This window comes from Pteropus alecto, unplaced genomic scaffold (genome assembly GCF_000325575.1).
Source record: "Pteropus alecto unplaced genomic scaffold, ASM32557v1 scaffold45, whole genome shotgun sequence".
NCBI classification, from domain to species: Eukaryota; Metazoa; Chordata; class Mammalia; order Chiroptera; family Pteropodidae; genus Pteropus; species Pteropus alecto.
In genome coordinates this window covers 15,827,667-15,847,074 of record NW_006442491.1, presented here as the reverse complement: position 1 = coordinate 15,847,074, position 19,408 = coordinate 15,827,667, and the positions used below count along the sequence as shown (strand labels likewise).

General features: G+C 36.3%; 1 protein-coding gene across 1 annotated transcript in view; it reads right to left on the bottom strand.

Moving 5' to 3' along the window:
• Window positions 1-19,402, bottom strand: part of RNF24 (ring finger protein 24) — a 58,121-nt gene extending 38,719 nt beyond the window's left edge. The window contains exon 1 of the mRNA XM_015596983.2: window positions 19,388-19,402. The gene's annotated coding sequence lies outside the window, so the exon portion shown is untranslated. The remainder of the gene's footprint in view (window positions 1-19,387) is intronic.
• Between the last annotated feature and the right edge of the window lie 6 nt (window positions 19,403-19,408).

The window sequence follows — 19,408 nt, the reverse complement described above, 5'->3', positions numbered from 1 at the left end:
GGTCATTCTTATCTTTTATTCTCTCGAAGATAGTTTTCCTTCTTTCCAGTTTTAAGAAACTGATAAGTAGGTATGTGGGTATACTTTCTTTAAGAACCAAATCTGGAAAATAAGTATTCCACAAACTCGATCTGTAGGCAAAGGTTTATTTTTCTCTACAATAACTTCTTCAATTTTTCCTTTACTGAGGCTTTCTATTTGCATCCCCTCTAATTTAGATTAAGTCTTATTTAGAGGGAAGCTGCAGGAGCAAAAAACTAGGCTTACAGGATTTATTATAACCCATTTGCCTATTCCATCTGTATTTTAATTTGGATCTTTCCATTCAGCCATTTTACTGACTATCCCATTATTTTGATGCCATTTTTTCCTTAAGGGATGTTGAACTTTATACTTTTAATCACAGTGCTCTACGGTTTTGATTTTTTAAAAAAAATTCTAACCAGTTCCTTTTAATAGTCTTTGTATCTTTTATCCTTTTCAGCCCTATTATTGATAATTCCACTCTTTCTGCAGTTTTTTTTTTTCTGTTTCTTTTATTCCCATTGTTTCCTCTGGATTTGTGCATAGCTTTTCTCTCTGTTGGTGTGCCAAAGTTCTAAAATCAAGTCTGAGGTGCTATCTTTGTTAATCGTAAACGAAGTTTGTTTTCTTAAACATTTTTTATTTCAGGTGTTTGTTTTTTGGCAGGTCTATTTTTACTCTGTCATATTTCCAGTAATTATTCTGTGTTGGCTCCATGAAGACTTTTTCTCCATTTCTGTGTAATGATTAAGTCTCCATTTTTGATTTAAATTATTCCATTAGATCTTTATGAGACCCTGATGGCGGTGAGGGATTCAAATTTGATGTCTCATAGTACCCTCTGACCCCATCCCAGACACCATACACGCAGTATAATTTCACAAATAATCTGCTTGTTAGCATTTAACAATTGATTTGTATTTAACATACAATTTTATGATTAACTAAGAATGGAACTCTTAAGATTGCAGGTAGTAGAAGAGCGAGCACAAGAGTAATGCTGAAATCAAAGGAGGATGAAATGAAAGAGAGTTGTATGGGAGGCAAATATTCTTAAGTTGAACTTCACATCATAATTATACAAAAGTGATGAAAAGAAATAAGAAGCAACAAGCAGTTCTCATTCTTAACATGAAATAAACCCTAGCTGTAATACAATATCTACTTAATTTTAGAAAAAAAACTAATCCCCTCCCGCCCTGGAAATTCATGTTTTTTTTTTTCTCCCAACAAAGGAAGTAAAAATGCAGTAGGAGAGCAATGCCTATGTCACTCAAAACCATACTCTAATTAAACATACTGCGATGTTTAATTTTCAACATCTCTCTTTTGATAAATGGGCCAATGAGCCTCTTTCTATAAGAGCTAGATCTTATTCTACATTAAGGCTCATCACTTCCTGGTTCTTGTACAGGTGGGCATAAGAGATACTGCAGAGCACAAAACAAATATAATTCTTAAAAATATGGTAAGTGCTTCCAGTTGCTGGAGTAAACAGTACTTACTGTTGGTGTAATATTAATCTACTTATTTACTGGGATTACTATAAAGATGAATCACGAAAAGAAAAAATTTTCAGTATGAAATTTTTTTAATGGAGTAATAGATATGTTATTCAAGAAATTGTTATATTTTTTCTGTCCCTTCAAGAAAACCAACCTGGTTGTAAAGGAGGACGTAAAATTATCATTATTTGCCTCAGAGAGCCTTGAGAAAGGCCAATACCATAATTCTCAAACAATTTGGAACAGTACATTTGTATTTAAAGTCTTAACTTTGAAATTTTAGATTTACAAAAAAAGTTGCGCAAGTTCCCAAATACCTTTCACTTGGCTTCCCCTAACATTAAAATCTTATACAATCATAGTACGATAATAGGAAATCAACATTGGTACAACACTATTAACTAAACTGTAGACTTTATTCAAATTTCACCAGTTTTTCCACTAATGTTCTTTTTCTTTTCTAAGATCCAATCCAAGATCCCACATCATATTTAGTTATGTCTTTTTGTTCTCCAATCTGTGACACAGAATTCTGTCTTTTAAATTAAAATTAATAAAAGTTTATTTTATTCTGAAAACGTCATGGCACTTCTGCAAACAGCTTTGAATATGGAAAAGCTGCCCTTTGCTGCTGGGAAAAGCTGAGAATTGCTGGATCAATGCAATAACCAAGAAAACATCCTGAAATAAAGAGGCAGAGTGGCCCTGAAGACAGAAAAAAACAGCCACTCTTTAAAATAAAGGTAAGTGTTGGCTGTGATAATCTACATAGGTTAGCTGTATTTAAGACACCTTTCCATATTAAATAAATCAACAATCGGTTCCCCTGGAAAAGCACAGCATACCAGATAGAAATCAATACAACTGTGTTTAATGGAGCAGTCATGAAAGATTAATTTACTTTTAAATTAAAGGACTTGAGTTTGTTCAGTCTACAGACTGGGTAACTTAATAATTAAATTCAAGTATACAAAAGGTTATTAGAAAGCACTGAATTTCCTCTACACATGGACCCCCTTTTCTAAACTGTAATAAAAAAGCTGCTGAGATGTGGGTGACTAATTCAAACCCTGAACCTTTGAGAAGGTATACAGTCTAGACTCTGCTCAAGTTACTCGGGGAGAAGTTGCAAGAGGGTCAGTCCTTTATAAACCTTAATAGGTTACCTCTCATTCTTGAGGGTACTGGGTTGAGCACATTACTTCTAAGACTACTGGTAAATTCTCAATTATCGGAAAAGGTACTGGTTTTTCAGAATTCCTACAGGAGCTTAGAATCCCTGAGGAGGAAAGATTAGAAGGCATAAACTGTATGTATTAAAACTGAAACAAGGAAGTTTAGTAAACCACAAGCACTTCTAGAATGATAAAATAAGAACAAACTGACAAATAAAAAATAGCCTTGAAAATGAGAGAAAACAATGTCACTATGGCTTAGAAATTCATTAGCTAGGAACTGAGGTAAATCAGGGGGCTCCATGGGAGATGATGCCATTAATAGAGGCATTACCTGTATATTTAAGCTTACCCACTCCCCTACTAGGACTGTAGGCAAGTCTCAATTTCCTTACACATAAAATGAGGACAGTTACAACATCTGTCTATGGGCGATGTGCCTGGCAAATAGGCGTGCTCATAATCATTATCAAGGTCTTTGGTTCTTTGATGTGAGCCTGGCATTGAGGTTAGTGTCTGAATTTTCCTGAGTCAGGGATAATTTGAGCCTGGGCCACATTTCCCTGGGCCACTCTGGTTCAGATCCAAATCTTTGGGCCTGGGCCACAAATAGACTCCTTTGTGAAGTGACTCAGAGAGGGAATTTTGGGAAACGGGCATGAGTTTAGCTACATTTTTTCAACAACAATTTCCAGATGGCTAATCTGTATAAATCAAAAGCCTATCAGTTGTTTTGGATCTTACTTTCTGTAGAAAGAGAATTCTATAGTCACAAAACAGCATCTAAGATATTTGTGACTAATTCATCAAACCTCAAATAGTTATGAATCCAGCAAAGTGTGCAGGCTGCCTGGTAGTTTTACACCGTTGAAAATTAAATTAAGTTTATAGATATTACAGTCTTAAGCATGGCCTCAAAGTCTCTCCTTTGTTTACTGGGATCACTTTGTTCTTTTAAGAAAGATATGGGAAGACTTTAACATTATGATTTCAGGCAGACAATGGAACAGCTGAGACAATGGTGCAAATGAAATACGTTATTTCAATATTCTGGAGGGTGAGTCTGATTCTGCTGATTATATATTTTCAAAACTTCTGAAAAGGTCACGACATTCTAGAACAGCGAACAATTCTCTCAGTTGGTTTTTAAGAATCAAGACTTGCCATATTATTAGCCCTGGAAGCTCTTTCCTCTATAAAAACATTTCATAAGACCATTACTAATCTTCATGAAGCAAAACACTATTATTTTGATTTTATAGATGGATACATTAAAGTTTGTGATTTCTCCCCCTTCAAGATCAGGAATGAGAGTTGGGTGGTTCAGGTCAGATGAGGCCTCACAAGGCATATGTTTCCCAGTTTGGTCTATATATCTAAGGTTGGGTCTATTCTCTGCTTGATCACTTTCTCCAGGGACTACTGGACTCAGTGGGAAAAATTCACACTAATTAAATTCACAAGAGATTGGCTTTCATAATATCAATTCAAGAATTCAAACTAGAAATATACCTAGCAGTTCTCTCTTGGAAGATCCTGTGCATTAACCCCATTACAGAAAAGAGAATGACATATTCTTAAGATATGTTTCCATTATGCTGTCAGCTCTTCTCCTCTAAAAGGACATTTACATTTAGAGAACCAATACCAGCTACTAGAAACACAGAACCCTCCTTCCTTCTTTAGTAGAAGAGATATAATGGCAAACACTCCTTGGGTTCCCCTTTTATCATTAGCCAGACTGTAGTAGAGACTCTCCACACCCAAGTCTTTTCTCTATTTCTTCCACTGTAATTAAGATTTTTAGCAGGGTACATGGTTACACTGCCTAGCTTTCCTTGCAGCTGTGAATGGCCACATGTCTCAGTTCTAGCTGATGCGAGAGATGCACATGGAAGTGTCCAAGAATCGTGCTTAACAGAGCACCAAAGGTGTCTTCTATCTTCTGCTTCCTCCCTTCCTCCATCCTGCTCTCTGTAATATCTACACCACTATCTTATTCAATAAGAATATGGTTTATACCCAAGTGGAGGGTGGAGTGCTAAGAAGGAAAAGGGATTAATTGGTAAAAGGTCTGTGATGCCATGAAGCTCCATATTAGGCCTGTGCCAACTTTTATGTAAGTGAGAAATAAATTTTAATCTTGTTTTAAGCTACTTGTTTTGGGTTTTCTGTCACTAACATCTGAACCCATTTATCTAATATACTGGTGCTTTAGGTGAGTATTATTCTAAATTATTTTGTATTAACAGACCATTTGGAATATCAGACCATGGATCCTAATTCTAGTTTAGAAAAATATGATTTTTGCTAAGACTATACATACCATTAGCCTTTTGTCATGACACCACATTAGATAACTAATTAGACAGGAAATCCGACATTACAATGCAATCTTCTCAATGTGATGTAGGAAGTAGTCTCGGACCATCAGAAATATGTTTAACAATTAATTATCTTTACAGAAACATAGAGTTAAAGATAGTCATCACTAATTAAATGAATCCAATCGCCCATTTTACAGAGGAAGAACCTGAGGCACAGATGTCTGAGTTTTTCAAAGTTAAAAGGCTAGCTTTTTTATTTTAACTACAGCCATAAATTTTGGGGAGGATATGCTCTGAGTATTAGATGTATATGTACCATGTTTTCAACAACTCATTTATACTAATATATAATCACTGTTTATCCCCAAATAAAAATACCTAGTGTTTAGCTAATGAGGCTCACATAAAAATAAAAAATGTAGCATGTAACTGTAGGTACTATATAATATGTCTGAGTTATACAGAACACTCAGCATGAAAATTAGCTCCAAGAGGAAAATAGCAAATGAAAATGACAGTGGTGCAGCAGCTTTGGTTTCAATGGTCCTATAGTTATACATTATTATCTATATTGTAAGCTATATCAACAATTATGACATTATTCATATATACAAATGATATGAATCTTTTTCACATTCTATATTGGAACTGACAACCAGTATGGGACACCAGTCAACTTTATTTTAAGACAAGTCACTTCATCTCCTTCTTACAGGATAGGTCAGTATGCCTCTAAGAATCTTAATATAACAAAAAGAGGACATGGATAGACTTTCAAAATATCATGCTAAGTAAAAGAAGCCAGTCACAAAGGATCACATATTATATGATTCGATTTATATGAAAGGCCCAGAAAAGGCGAATGTAAAGAGACAGAAAGAACAGATTAGTGATTGCTTAGGGCAGGGAAGGGGCAGCAGGGTTGGGGAGTGATAGCTAGGGCAGTAGGATTTCTTTTTGGGATAATAATAAAGAAAATGTTCAAAACTGATTTTGGTAATAGATGCACAACTCTGTGAATATACCAAAAGCTATCGCATTGTAGCTTTAAATAAATGAACTTTATGGGATATTAACTATGTCTCAATAAAGCTGTTTTTAAATAGTGGGGGGAGAGAATTGACTTATGACAACTGTCAAAAATGACATCTACAATCTCCTAAACAGTTAAGAAAGTATGTAGTGCAGTTTAGTAGTCATTTCGTACCACTGAATGGAAGCTCTAACCAGCCATAGCTCAGCAGCCAGGCTAGGCTCGCAGCATAACTAGTCTCATATTCATGAAAAAGAGATAACTGAGATGCAGCAGAGATTGTTGTTGTGTTCACTCTTGTCCCATCCCTTGCCTTACAACAACAATAACTGGGAGAGTACTTTACTAAAGGAGATAAACTACATTCACAATAACTTTAAAGTTATTCAATTATAAATAAAAAATTCAATAACTCTGAAGCATTCCATTATAATGACTTTTACTTGAGGCTAAGAGAGGTAGTGATTCACCAAGGCCACAGTTAACAAATAGTAGGGCCAGAATTTCCATGCTTTTCACTACATTTCTTTTTTGCCTTTATGAAAATAAACTTGTAACTTACTGTGCACAAATATATGCCTAGGTTTTTAGGAGTCTAAAGTTAGTCTGAACAAAATCTAAATGCAAGTTCCACTGATTTCATTGCATCTGTGGTTAATTATCTTAGCTTGAAGTACTGAAATTCCTTATGAGGAGCTAGTTTTCTTCAGCTTTACAGGAACTTTTAAGTCAGATCATGTGTAAAATATCAGAATTAGAATATTAAAATTACCTCAGTTCTAATAAATTCAGAAGTGAAATATACCTTAACTTCATTAAATGTAGTGGTTTTAACTTCATTGAAATTCATTAAATAAGAAAAAAGATTCCTACCACAAGTGGAAATTCTATAAATTCAGACTGAATAATACCTGGCACTTAAAAGACACTGAATAGATATGTATCGACATGAATAAAGGTAAGACGATAAATCCAAGCAGCATACCGGATAAAATAATTGAAATATCTCTAAAAAGACAAAAACCACCCTTGTTTCTGGCAGAGGATAGAAAAGGACAGGCTTTGTGGCCTCCACAGGGCAAAGCTTCAACCCCACTGAAGCCCTGTTGCTCCCTCCACTCTCTAGCCCACACAGCACTTGAACAAGGAAACAGGACAAAGGCTAACAATGGGGCCCAAGCCCAAGGGTTTTTGGTTGCATTAAAAGAGGGTGAGGAGGCAAAAGAGTTGAAACAATTCCTAGAGGGCTATTTCCAGCTTCAGTGGAATACTGAAATCAACCCTACTACTCAGCACCTAGCGTACTGACGTGCACACAGTAGCTGTTCTGCAAGCATCTTTTTAATTCAACAGGTGGGAAAATGTAATTTTCATCATTAAAACCATTTAAAAGTCTTGATAAGAAATAATCAGTTATTACGCTTTGCTCAATGGACAAAAAATATACTGATGTTATCTATGGTCTTTTGAGGCATTCCTTTATAATGGCGTTCTTTACCTTTCAGAAAAGATCAACGGCATTATTATTTACAAATAAACAACATAGTCAAAGCAAGGATTTGCCTAAGGAGAAATCACATACTATCACATACTTCTAATGGCATTCTCAAATAACATGATTAGAGGCTGTCTAGAGATGGTCACTAAGCTAAGAATACTGACCTGTTTAATTTTCATTTGACTATCAAGTTTACTTTTCTCAGAATACATGCATTCAGAAACAAAAAAATTGGCTTAAGGTAAAATGGAAGACAAATAAGTAAGGCTTTATTCAGCATAACTTTACTCAGTAATTTTACTGAATAAAAATGTGAAGACATGAAGTTAAAGACATGAGAAACTACGATCATAGGACTCTCCCATATAGCAATTTCAATAAAAAGAATGATATTCAACAGAGTTCTCCTGCCTTTAAAAATATTTAAGCATTAATTCTGTAATATATAATCTTAATTACTTTAGTCTACAGTGCCAGGGGTCTCCAACTCTTGGGCTACAGACCAGTATTGGTCCGAGGCCTGTTTGAGAACTGGGCTACACAACAGGAGGTAAGTGAGCGAAGCTTCATCTGTATTTGAAGCCACTCCCCAGTGCTAGCATCACCACCTCAGCTCCATCTCAGATCATCAGACATTAGATTCTCATAGGAGCACTGGTCTCAGGTGCCAAAAAGGTTGGAGACCATTGGTTTACACACAATCTTACAAAAACACTGACAATATTTATTTTAGGGACACACAGACACAGAGATACACACACACAGCCCAGTCTATTTCGAATGAATAGATTAGACATTCATGGCTGGGCCAAATTAACTCTGGAAATCCCTCAATTTTTAATCCTAATCTAGTACTCTTTCCTCTCCATTGCTTGATTCTAGTTTATAAAAGTCTTACAAATATCTCCGCCTTTAACTTTCAGAGCAACTGGCATACACATCTCAATTGTAAAAGAAAAGCAATCATTCACATTTTGCTGTAATACTCAGAATTTTATTGTAACACTCATTAAAACAAAAAATAAATTGAATTTCTTTTATTCTGATTTAAACTTATCTTTTTTTGAGAACACAATAGTATAAAATTACTTGGCAGTCTCTCATATAAAGTGTATTTCAGGGTAACCTCAAACAGCCCTAATTGATGAGATAAAGTCTTTATAGAATTCCTGTTAATAAATGTGGAAGAGATGACAGAATAAGAAAATCACCATTTTACCACAATAGATGAAATAAATGATACAGATATGACCATCAGTGTGGTATTTTAGCATCAGAAGTGGGGTAGCCAAACATAGCAAGCCTCTGAATGTGATGCAGCATTAAACACCTACTTAGCATTCTTGCCAAAAAACTTAAATCTGATTTTAATCAAGCCGCTAAGCTAACTTCCATTTGTAGGAAATCCAGGGAACAGAGCAACAAACTTGATATGATACCATGATGAAGCGAGCAAACAAATCTCAAATGTGAGAAGTTCCACAGGACTACTGACCTGGTTCCTGCAACTAGTTCAAAACACACACACACACACACACACACACACACGAAGAGAGAGGGAGGGAAGAGAAACTGCCTTAGATCAAAACAAACATGAGAGACAAAATGACCAATGGTGATTGTGGACTCTGACTCTGAATCTCACTGAACAAACCACCTCTAAAAAAAGATATTCTTGAGGAAACTGGGCAAATCTGAATAGGGTCTAGCTATTAGATGATACCAAAGAGTAATTGCTAATTTTATTAGGTCTGAAAATGGATTTTTGGTTCTATAAGACATTATCCTTAATTTTTAGAGATTCATATAGAAATATGTCAGGGTTTATATACAGAAATGCCTAGGATTTGCTTTAAAATACTTCAGCAAAGAAAGGTGAAATAAAAAAGGATAAATGAAATAAATATGGCAAAATCTTGATAATAATTGAATCTGAGTGACTGGCATATGGGGGTGTGTTGTACTATCTCTTTTGAGTATATTTACAATTTTTTAGAATAAAAAAATTTAAAAAGAATCTCACTAGCAGAGAAGGCTGGAAAAAAGGACAGATAAATCTATTAAGTAATATTAATCCTGGGTAGAAAATAGATCAATGAAATAATTAATATGGCAATTGATATTTTAGAAATTGAATTAAATGGAAAATATCAATTTTCTCCTTGTATCATATGGTCAGTGCCATAGACTGAATGTATCCGCCCCCCTCCTTCGCCCCAATTCATATATTGAAATTTAAATCCCAGTGTGATGGTATCTGGGTGATTAGGTCATGAGGGTGGAGCCCTCGTGAATGGGATTACTGCCCTTATAAAAGAAGTGCCAGGTAGCTCCTCTGTCCCTTCTATAACGTGAGGATACAGCAAAAATTGGTGTCTATGTACAAGGAACTGTGTCATGATTTTACATAATTCTGGAGTTCTAGAAAGATGGTGGCAGTGAACTGAAAGAGAAAACTGAGACACAGAAAACAGAAGTCACAGCTGCATTTTGAACTGAATGCTGTTTTTCTTTTTGTGTTATCATTTGATCGTTTTCTAAGAACCCAGGACCTACTTCACCTGCCTCCTGAAAGAGTATTTTAACTTTTAGTATGCAATTTATAACATATTCCACAGATAGTACTAAGGCTCTTTGGAGCTCTATTTTCAAATTATCTTCCAAGTAATTCAAATGAAACCAAACAGAAAATCAATAATCTTCCAAAAATATCTTCAAAGAATAAAATATTTTATTTCTAATACAGCAGTGGTTCTTAATTTTTTTCTTTTTTTAGGGTTATGGACCCCTCTAAAAATCTTTCAATTGAAAAAATCTACACATTTTTCAGAGTTTTATCATAGCTCTGAAGGCCCTTGTTAGAAACCTTTGTAATATAGTGTTTTCATGGATAAGCATCTCTAAACAAAGCACAAATTCATCAACTTAACACTCAAGGCCTCCCATTAATTGGTTCAGACTTTTCAACCCCATTCTCCACTATTTCTCTAAGTACCACACTTTAGTCAAATGCATTAGTTATGGTTCCCTGAAGACGGCTCCCTATCTTTGCAACTACCGCTATCTGCATACTCCAGGCTACCCCAACCACCTGATAAAGGTCTATCTATCCTTCATCATCTGTCACAAGCAATACAACCAACATGAAACCTTCCTTGATTCCCTAAACATTCCTCTGAACTTCAGAATTTGGTCCTACACTTCCAATACCATTTTATACCATGATCTACTATACACTTGTCTAACCTGGTATTCTGTGTGACACAGCAGTCACAATGAAAATCAACACCAAAGAAGTTTTTACCACCTATACTGAGTTGAATGGTAGTCCCCCAAATGGTATGTCCATGTCTTAACTCCAGGAACCTGTGAATGTGACCTTATTTGGAAAAAGGGTCTTTGCAGATGTAAAGTCATTAAGTTGAGAATCTGGAGATGAAATGATTTTGAGTTATCCGAGTGGACCCCTCGCCCCAAATCGAATGACAGTGTCTTTATTAGAGAGAGAAATTGAGAGTCATCTGAAGACAAAAGCAGAGATTGGAGTAATGTAGCCACAAGCCAAGGAATGCATAGAGCCACCAAAACCTGGAAGAAGCAAGGAAGGATTCTCTCCTAGAGTCTCTAGAGGGAGTGCAGCGGCTCTGCTGACACTCTGATTTCAGACTTCTTACCTCCAGAACTGTGTGAGAATACATTTCTGTTTTAGGCCATCGATTTTGTGGTAATTTGTTATGGCAACTTTAGGAAACTATACAGCTCCTTTGTCCCATTCTAACAAGTCATTTTTATTTACTGTAGTAGTTTTGTAATGATTAATTATTCAAGATCATCAGAAAGTAGACGTGCCCCTAATCCTTATTCTCTGGCTATTTTCTGCAAATGTCTCTTAATTTTCTTTATCAATAGTCTTCCAAAAGTGCTAATGCAGGATAGTATCTGAATAGTAAAGAGCTGTATTCTTGTGAAAGATGACAGCATCAACTGTGCTTTGTGGTGGGTTGGAAGATGAAGGCTTGGGTTCCAAACCTGGCCTCTGACCTTGTGAATCTGAACAGGTTACTTCTATGATCTTCTGTTTTACCATCCATAAATAATCTTTTGAGGGTTACTGTAAGGAGTAAATAAGCAATGTATTTAAAGCTACCAGCATAAAATGTTTTTAGTATAAGTTAGCTAAGACAATTTTCTAGGTACACAATATTGTCCCAGGCTATTGCCCCAGGTTGTTGATATAATGTTCTATAATTTTTTAAAAATATCTTTCTTACTACCATGAAAATTCCTTCTGGTCTGTTTTCAGGGACAATAAATTTAAGAAAAAACTTATTCAATTATAGCCAAGCATGAAATTTCTGAAGATTCATTTCTGAAGAAGTTTTGCAGTTTCTTTTGCATTAAAGGAAAAGAACGAAAGCCTACACCTTGACTTCCCTTCCCGCCCATTTCCCATAAATCACATTAGCTCATAGGTTGGTGTTTCATTATCTGCCAAACTTTTTCTTTCGGTCCAAGATGAAGAGCCTATTTGGATATGATACCTACATTATTTCAAGTTTACAACACTGAGCATAATTTTTCATGCTCGGAGTAGGGAAGAGAACAATAAAGAGATACAGGTAGTTCATAATTTTTTTGTTTGCCTAAATGAACTTAATAAACATAGGTAATGCAGTATCATTCAATCTCCAAATTTGAAAATTTTTGAAAGGTAACATCAAGCATACTGATAAACTGTGATAGTTACTAATTTTCAGAATTCAATAACGCTGTTATCAAATGAACTGAATGCTCATTATACCTGCAGTTCTCAATTAAATTATTATGACATTAAGTGTGCTAAAGGAAGAACTGTATCTGATATGAACACCTGTTTAGTTAGGAAAACAAATAACAGACAAAATGAGACAGATTTTAAGACAACACAAATAATAAACATTCTACAGAAGCCTGTGGTTTATGCAGGAGCAAGCTTTATGAAAAGACAAAAATTTTTACTAATCCAAATGACCAAACCTTTAGAAGACAATGAAAAGAACAGGCAAATCTCACTTTACATTAATAAATAAAAACTGGAACTTTGAAAGTGGGTAAACTCGAAATTATCTACAACATAAAAACATTCACTATAGATATTTTAGGAGTGAGAAAATCTAATAGACCTAACAGCATTGAATCCATAAATATTCAAGTGGCATTACACTTTTCCAGAGCAAGTTCGCAACTTAATGTGAGGTTCACTTACAATGCCATCTAATAAGTGGCTTCCTTTCCTTTCCACACAGGCTTGCTCTAACTCCCAAGAGCACCATGGAGGTGCAGAGCAACTCTTTGGTGTGAGACTATCCTTAGGACAGATAGAAGGCCCAAGCTGGCTTTCCCAGGAATGGCCAACCTAAGTAAGGCCACTGGCCAACTACTCTTGGGCCAGCTGGCATGGAACAAAGTGTCTGGTTCCTACCTCCAGAGCTGATGAGGCTCAGCCAGCTGGCTTTCAATGGACTGCACTAGTTGGAGTGCTCACAATTCCTTTCAAACCATCTGGCATTCTTTTTGAACCCTAAATTTACCCAACACTATACTCTGAAGTCTGAAATGCTCAGATAATTGGAGAAGTCCCCACTGCTACCAAGACAAGAAAGAGGCAGAGTAACTGCTAAGTTAATTCAAGAAACAATTTCTAAAATTAAAAACAGCTCTCAATTTTAGTTTGTATACTGTCAACCTTAAAATCTAAACTATTACCATGATTATTAAGTAAACTTTCAAAATAAAAATCAAAACAAATAATAAGAGAATAGGCTAAAACAGACAATTTAACATGTAGAAAAGTTGTAAGACTCCCTTAAGGCTGGCAGGACATGACTCTCCCTACTCTGAACTTCTACAAAGTCTGTCTTTATCCCTCAGAGTGGACTTTGTGTTCCTATGTATATTTATCTTCCCAGCCAGCTGATAAGTGAAAACAGTGTCTTATAGCTACTTAAAAAAAAATCTGTTGATGAAGTTTTCGGTGTTTTAAAAGTTCTACTTCCAGAAATAAGAAAACTTTATATGGAATAACATGAAAAAGGAACCTCACTCCTGGAGAAGCCAAGTAAACAAAGAACAGGACTTGGTTTGACATAAAAATATTTTATCAAGTGATCAAAATGATTTATCAAAGCACTAGACTGCTGGGAAATGCTACAGGGTGTTCATGTGTCACCGGTAGATCATTTTAATCAATCTATCATATGGGGGTAATCTGGGGAATAGAGAGGCAAGATATTAGAAAAAATCATAAAACTAAAAACATATGAATCAAATTTATAGCCAACATATTCTAGGAGATGTAAATACTCTGAACAAAAATATTACAATGACCAAGTCAGATCAAATGTTAGGAATGGGAGGCTACACAAATAATAACTATAATTATAATTATTTTTCATTACATTTACCCTCATGCCAAGTACTGAGTTTAGCTTTTTACCCAGAAAATAAACATATTAGGTGGGTACTACTCTTATTTCCATCTTGAAGATGAGGAAACAGAGAAGTTAGGTAACCTGCCAAGGTCACACCGCAAAAAGTGAAAGAGCCAGAATCAACCCCAAGTAGTCTGACTCCAGAATCCAGATGCAAACCTACTAATGTTAAATTATACTTATGAAAGAGTGAAAGGTAATGTAATGTACAGAAAAAGTCAATCATTAATAATAGTCTTCATATTTTTTCCAACTCTAAGTGAAAAAAGTGGTGAATAATTTAAAAAATAAATGAAAACTGATTTTGCTAGCAATTTTTAAAAAGTAAAAACTCTTTATTCTTCCAGGTTAAAAATGTCAGTTGTGCCTTTTTTGCCCACATATTGAGTAGGTACTTGTGCCAGTTGCTGTCCTATGGGACGCAGTGGTAAACAGGACAGATGAAGTCCTTGCCTTCCTAAAGCTGACCTTCCAGTGGGGGTAAGAGACATAAAAATCAGTCAACAACAGAATTTCAGAGAGTGCTATGTTTTACAGAGGAGGTAGGGAGGAAATGCAGACTTTTTTGACATTAAACCATGAAGGTAAAACAGAAGGGGATGGATGGGAGGCCAGGGAAAAGTTGTTTGTTGTAATTTTTTATTGTTTTCAAAGATGGGCAATATCATAGCATGTGTTTATGTTGACATGGATGGTACCTCGGAGAGTTGCTGATGCAAGAGAAAGAGCACAAATGCTCAAGTCCTTGAGTAGGTATGAGGGGGAATATGTGGGAAGGGACTGCCTCTAACAGGAAAAAAAGAAAAGAAAAACATGGGTCCTAAGGAAGGTAGATTTCTAGATTTGGCAAGGGGGAACATGAGGGGTATCTGTCTAATTACTTCTAAACCCTCAATGAAGTATGAAGCCTGCATATCAGTATGGGGAGAGGTGGGTTGCTCATGAGATTAAAGAACGTGGAGAAATTATTAAATATTTACAAGTAAAAATCTTATTAGGAATCTGGTAGCTTTCCTGGGCAGTGCTGAGAACCCACTTCAGATTTTTGGTCATGACTCTGAAGTTCTCCAGTAATATTCAGCCACTCATGTGCCCTCATGGAAAAGCTAGATGAGGGATAAGGCAGTTGTAAATAGAAAAAACATTGATGGGTAAAAAAAATATGTATCTATGAGATAAACATGAAGTCACTGACAATGTCCAATCAAGCCATGGCCTATGTAGCACCATTTGTCTCCATCTTCCCATCACAGAAATTCTTACAAGTAATATATTTGTCATATTTAGGCATGACATATTTAATCATAAAGCTTAAAGATTGTTTCTTTTTGGTCATGAATGGTTCCTACAGATTTTTTTAAATGTACCTGTTAGCCTTCACGTTGAATCCAGAGGTGACTGGATTGAAGAAACTTTCTCTGGTGCTATTTCTAGTAATGATTCCATCACAAAGTAAAAAACAAAAACTACACGCCCCCTCCCCGCAAAGTGCATGCTCGTGATCATTCAGCTGTGCTCCGAAACCATGTTGGCTCAAGACCCAACATTCTGAAGAGCCTTCATGACTGCACAGGTTCAAAGAGAGGAAACAAAGACCTACACCTCTTGATGGAGGCATGTCAATACCACGAAGAAAAGCATATTGGGTGAGATGGGATTTGTGTGTGTGTCTGTATGTACATACATACCACATGGTCGTTTTGGAAAAGATTATCTGCCCCATGAGCAAAAGGAAAGAAAAAGAAAAAGCAGAGTAACTGCTAAGCATGAAATGTCTGGAACACCATGAAATGTCTGGAAAACCAAGGATAAACAGAAGATCCTAAAATCTTCCAGAGTGGGAGAAAAAAGGAAATGGGGATTAGAATGGCACTGGACTTCTCAAGAGCAGTACTGGAAGCTAATGGAACAATGCCTTCAAAAGAGGGACGCTGTTTTTTAATCTAGAATTCAATGTCCAGCTAAACCACCATTCAAGTGTGAGAGTGAAATGAAGACATTTCCAGACATTTCCAGACATGCAACTTCTGAATTTAGGAAAGAATTTCAGAGTTTATTCATGCCCTTTCTCAGGAGCTACTAAAGAATGAAGGAGACACAGGATCCAGGAAATGAAGGATTCAACACAGGAAGAAGGCACAGGGAATTCCCAAGATGATGACATAGGGAAGTCCTAGAGGACAGCTAAGAAAAAAGAAACAGAGAATACCTGAAAATACTGAACGATTATTAGTTCTGTCATAGAATTTAAGGGTGAATTAATGATTGGCACAAAGAAAACTAAGCAAATGAAAACAAACAAAAGAGGCAATTATTTAATTTGGGAGAAACAAAAGTTGCACAAGAAAGAAAATGTAATAGTAGTACCCCACATGGATCATCTGTGAATAATAGGTACAATGTCGCAGTCGTATAAATACTGAATACTGACTTAACTGGGAACAGCAAAGTATAGGTATGAAGGAGGAATGCAAAGATGGCTGAATGGTACAACTAAGTCCTCAACTTCCAAAACAGAAGTCCATAGATAATACCCAAATGTGAAAAATCAAGAAATAGCAGTTTAAACATTAAAATGAAATAAAGATAAATGTAAATACCAGAAGGAACCATTGAGAGTTAAAAATGGTTGAACTATATGAAATTGCTGATTTTTAACTATTGCTCAAACTAAAAAAATGGCAATTTTATATAGTTTAAGTTAATACATTATAATAATGTTACTTTGTTACTGATTTTAGAATCAACTGCCATTTGAAACAGAAAACAATTATTGCTAGAAAATGCTCAATAGAAAAAAATTCTACTTTTTATTTATTAGATATTGTTGACGGGATAATGTATCCCAGTTTTGGGTAACTAAATGTCACCATACAAGCTATTACTATCACTAACAAAACAATATTAGTATTTCTAATGAATATAGAGAATATATTTTACATTTAACATAACAATTATTTTAATGATATAGAAATTACTTTAGGATTTTTTCTTCAATCATCATACTACAGGAAATGCTAAACTATGGGTTGGTAAAGATTTTAGTTAACAGAATGCTGAATAACAAGGCCAGCATGTTTATAGGTTCCTTTGTTGATTCAAACAATAGCTAAGTCACTCTTGCAAAATTAAAGTTCCACAATATTGTGGTACTATGCAAGTGTATTTCAGCGATAATTCCGGTTATACCACTCTGTTTATCTAAGACTTCCCCTTATGGTTTAAGGGGAGTCCTTAAAGAAAAATCAGATGCAGGCAGTTTATAAAAATTATTAGGGTTGCTTCAATATTAGTGACACTAGTTAAGGAAGTTAATGAAGCCTTTGTTTTTAAGTTAACTTATTTTGACTTAAATTCATTGAAATAAAAATGTATTTAAATTCTACATCATAAAACCAAAATTTCTGCAAACTGAAAAGTCAACTTCTACTAATTTTAACTTCACAATAAAAGAATTTGACCATGCTAACATAAGGTAAGAATTTTACCAAGAATAATGGATTCCGATACAACCAATGGAAAATTTCCTATTCAAATTAAAAGCAAATGTTTTTAACAGAGGGAATATCCATAAACAATACTGTGGAAGACTGCTTAGCTTAGATGTCATTTTGCACTGAAATTATCAAGAATTAACATATATGTGATTACAAAATAATTTTTAAGAGAACCTTAAAATTAAACCAATTCAATTATTCATATTATCCAATAAGTTCCTAATTTTTCACCACCATTGTGATTCAAAATCATAATAAAAATATATTTTAGAGGTGTGTTTATTATAACCTACTTTAGCTAATTTCTCATCACTCTGTAAAATTATAAGGGTAAAAAAATTGAAAATGCAGCCAATTATGTTCTAAAATTTATAAAATCTGGTTTAAAAAGAGAAAAAGGTCCAAACGAAATAGCAAGGGATAGCTGGTGCTATTACAATTGCTTTTTTAATTGGTCTCCATCAACTGTAACTCTTCAGTAACTTTACCAAGACAACAGTCAGGCAGTCAGTCCTACTGACCAAGCCAAAGTCTGTGGGAACCTGCAGAGCTTCCTGGGGATGAGGACAATGATAAAAGGTATTCTGTTTTCCAGTAGTCCTGTAAGAGGAGCCATTGAGCTGGGCTACACAACCAGACAACAGAACACAGGGAAATTCAGATCAAAGCAAAGGCGCATGTCAGGGTAATATGCAATAAAACTCTGTGCCAAAGCATTAAGAAAAAAAAAAAAAAAAGAGCAAGGAGGTGGACAGAACCTGCTGGACCACCTTCTTATTTAACACAGGGAGGCAGGAAGAAACAAAATCTGCCCGAACTAAGGAGCTGAGAAAACAGTATCCTAGATACATTGGCGTATTTCTATAGACATGTATATGAGTATAAAGACATATTGACAATGAATTAAACCCAGAGAGGAGTGTCCTATATGTACTGGAGTATTTCCATGTACGTATATACGAGTATCTTACCATTAACCCAAAAAGCAGAGTGTTCTAGATATAGAAATATATGAGAATATAGACATACATTTTCAATTAACGAAACCCACTGATTTTACAGTAAGAGAAAAACAAACAAAATACTGTTTGAAAGAACATCAGAGACAAAATTCGGTGAAGGTCTGATGAAGTAATGTCTTTTTTCCTCAAACCATTTTTAACGGTCTCTGAATCATTTCATAGGAGATACACACACAAACACACACATGCCTCATTAGGTCTCCGAAAACAAAGGAGGGTCCTTAATTCTCTGGCCTGTGTAAGCACACGCGCCGCCCCCCGCCCCCACAGATCGGAGGCTACCACCTGACTTTCATTAATGAGTAAGCCCAGGCGAGAGATCGCACCCCAGACCATATCCATACATACAGTGACAAACGGGCACGAGACAAACGCCACAAAGAAAGGGGAGGAGCAGATGGGGACCAGGAAAACACTGCCACGCCGCGCCCCTCAAGGCGCGTTCCCATCGCCAACACCGAGGCAGCCGTCTTCGCCTTCCTGCACATCCTAGCTGCCTCCCACGCCCGGGGGCCCGACGCCCAGCACTGGCAAGTGGAGCAGGCGGGGCGTTGCGAACCTTCCCTCCGTGACCTCCCGGTGACAGCCCGCGCAGCCCTTTGTGCGGGACTTACCCTCCGGCCCGGGGCCGACCCTCCTTCGCGTCCCTCCTGGCCTAGGGCCGCTGTCCCACTCCTCCCCGTCCCCCGCCGGAGCGCCGGGAGTGTGTGTGTGTGTGGGAGGCTGGCGCCCGCCCGCGATCTCCTCAGCATCCCGAACCCAGACCCGCCCGGTTCCCTAAGCCCCAACTCGTGGGCGACAGCCCTCGGCGCCCCGGCCCTCACTCGTTCACTTACTCGGGAGCGCCGGCGGCGGCG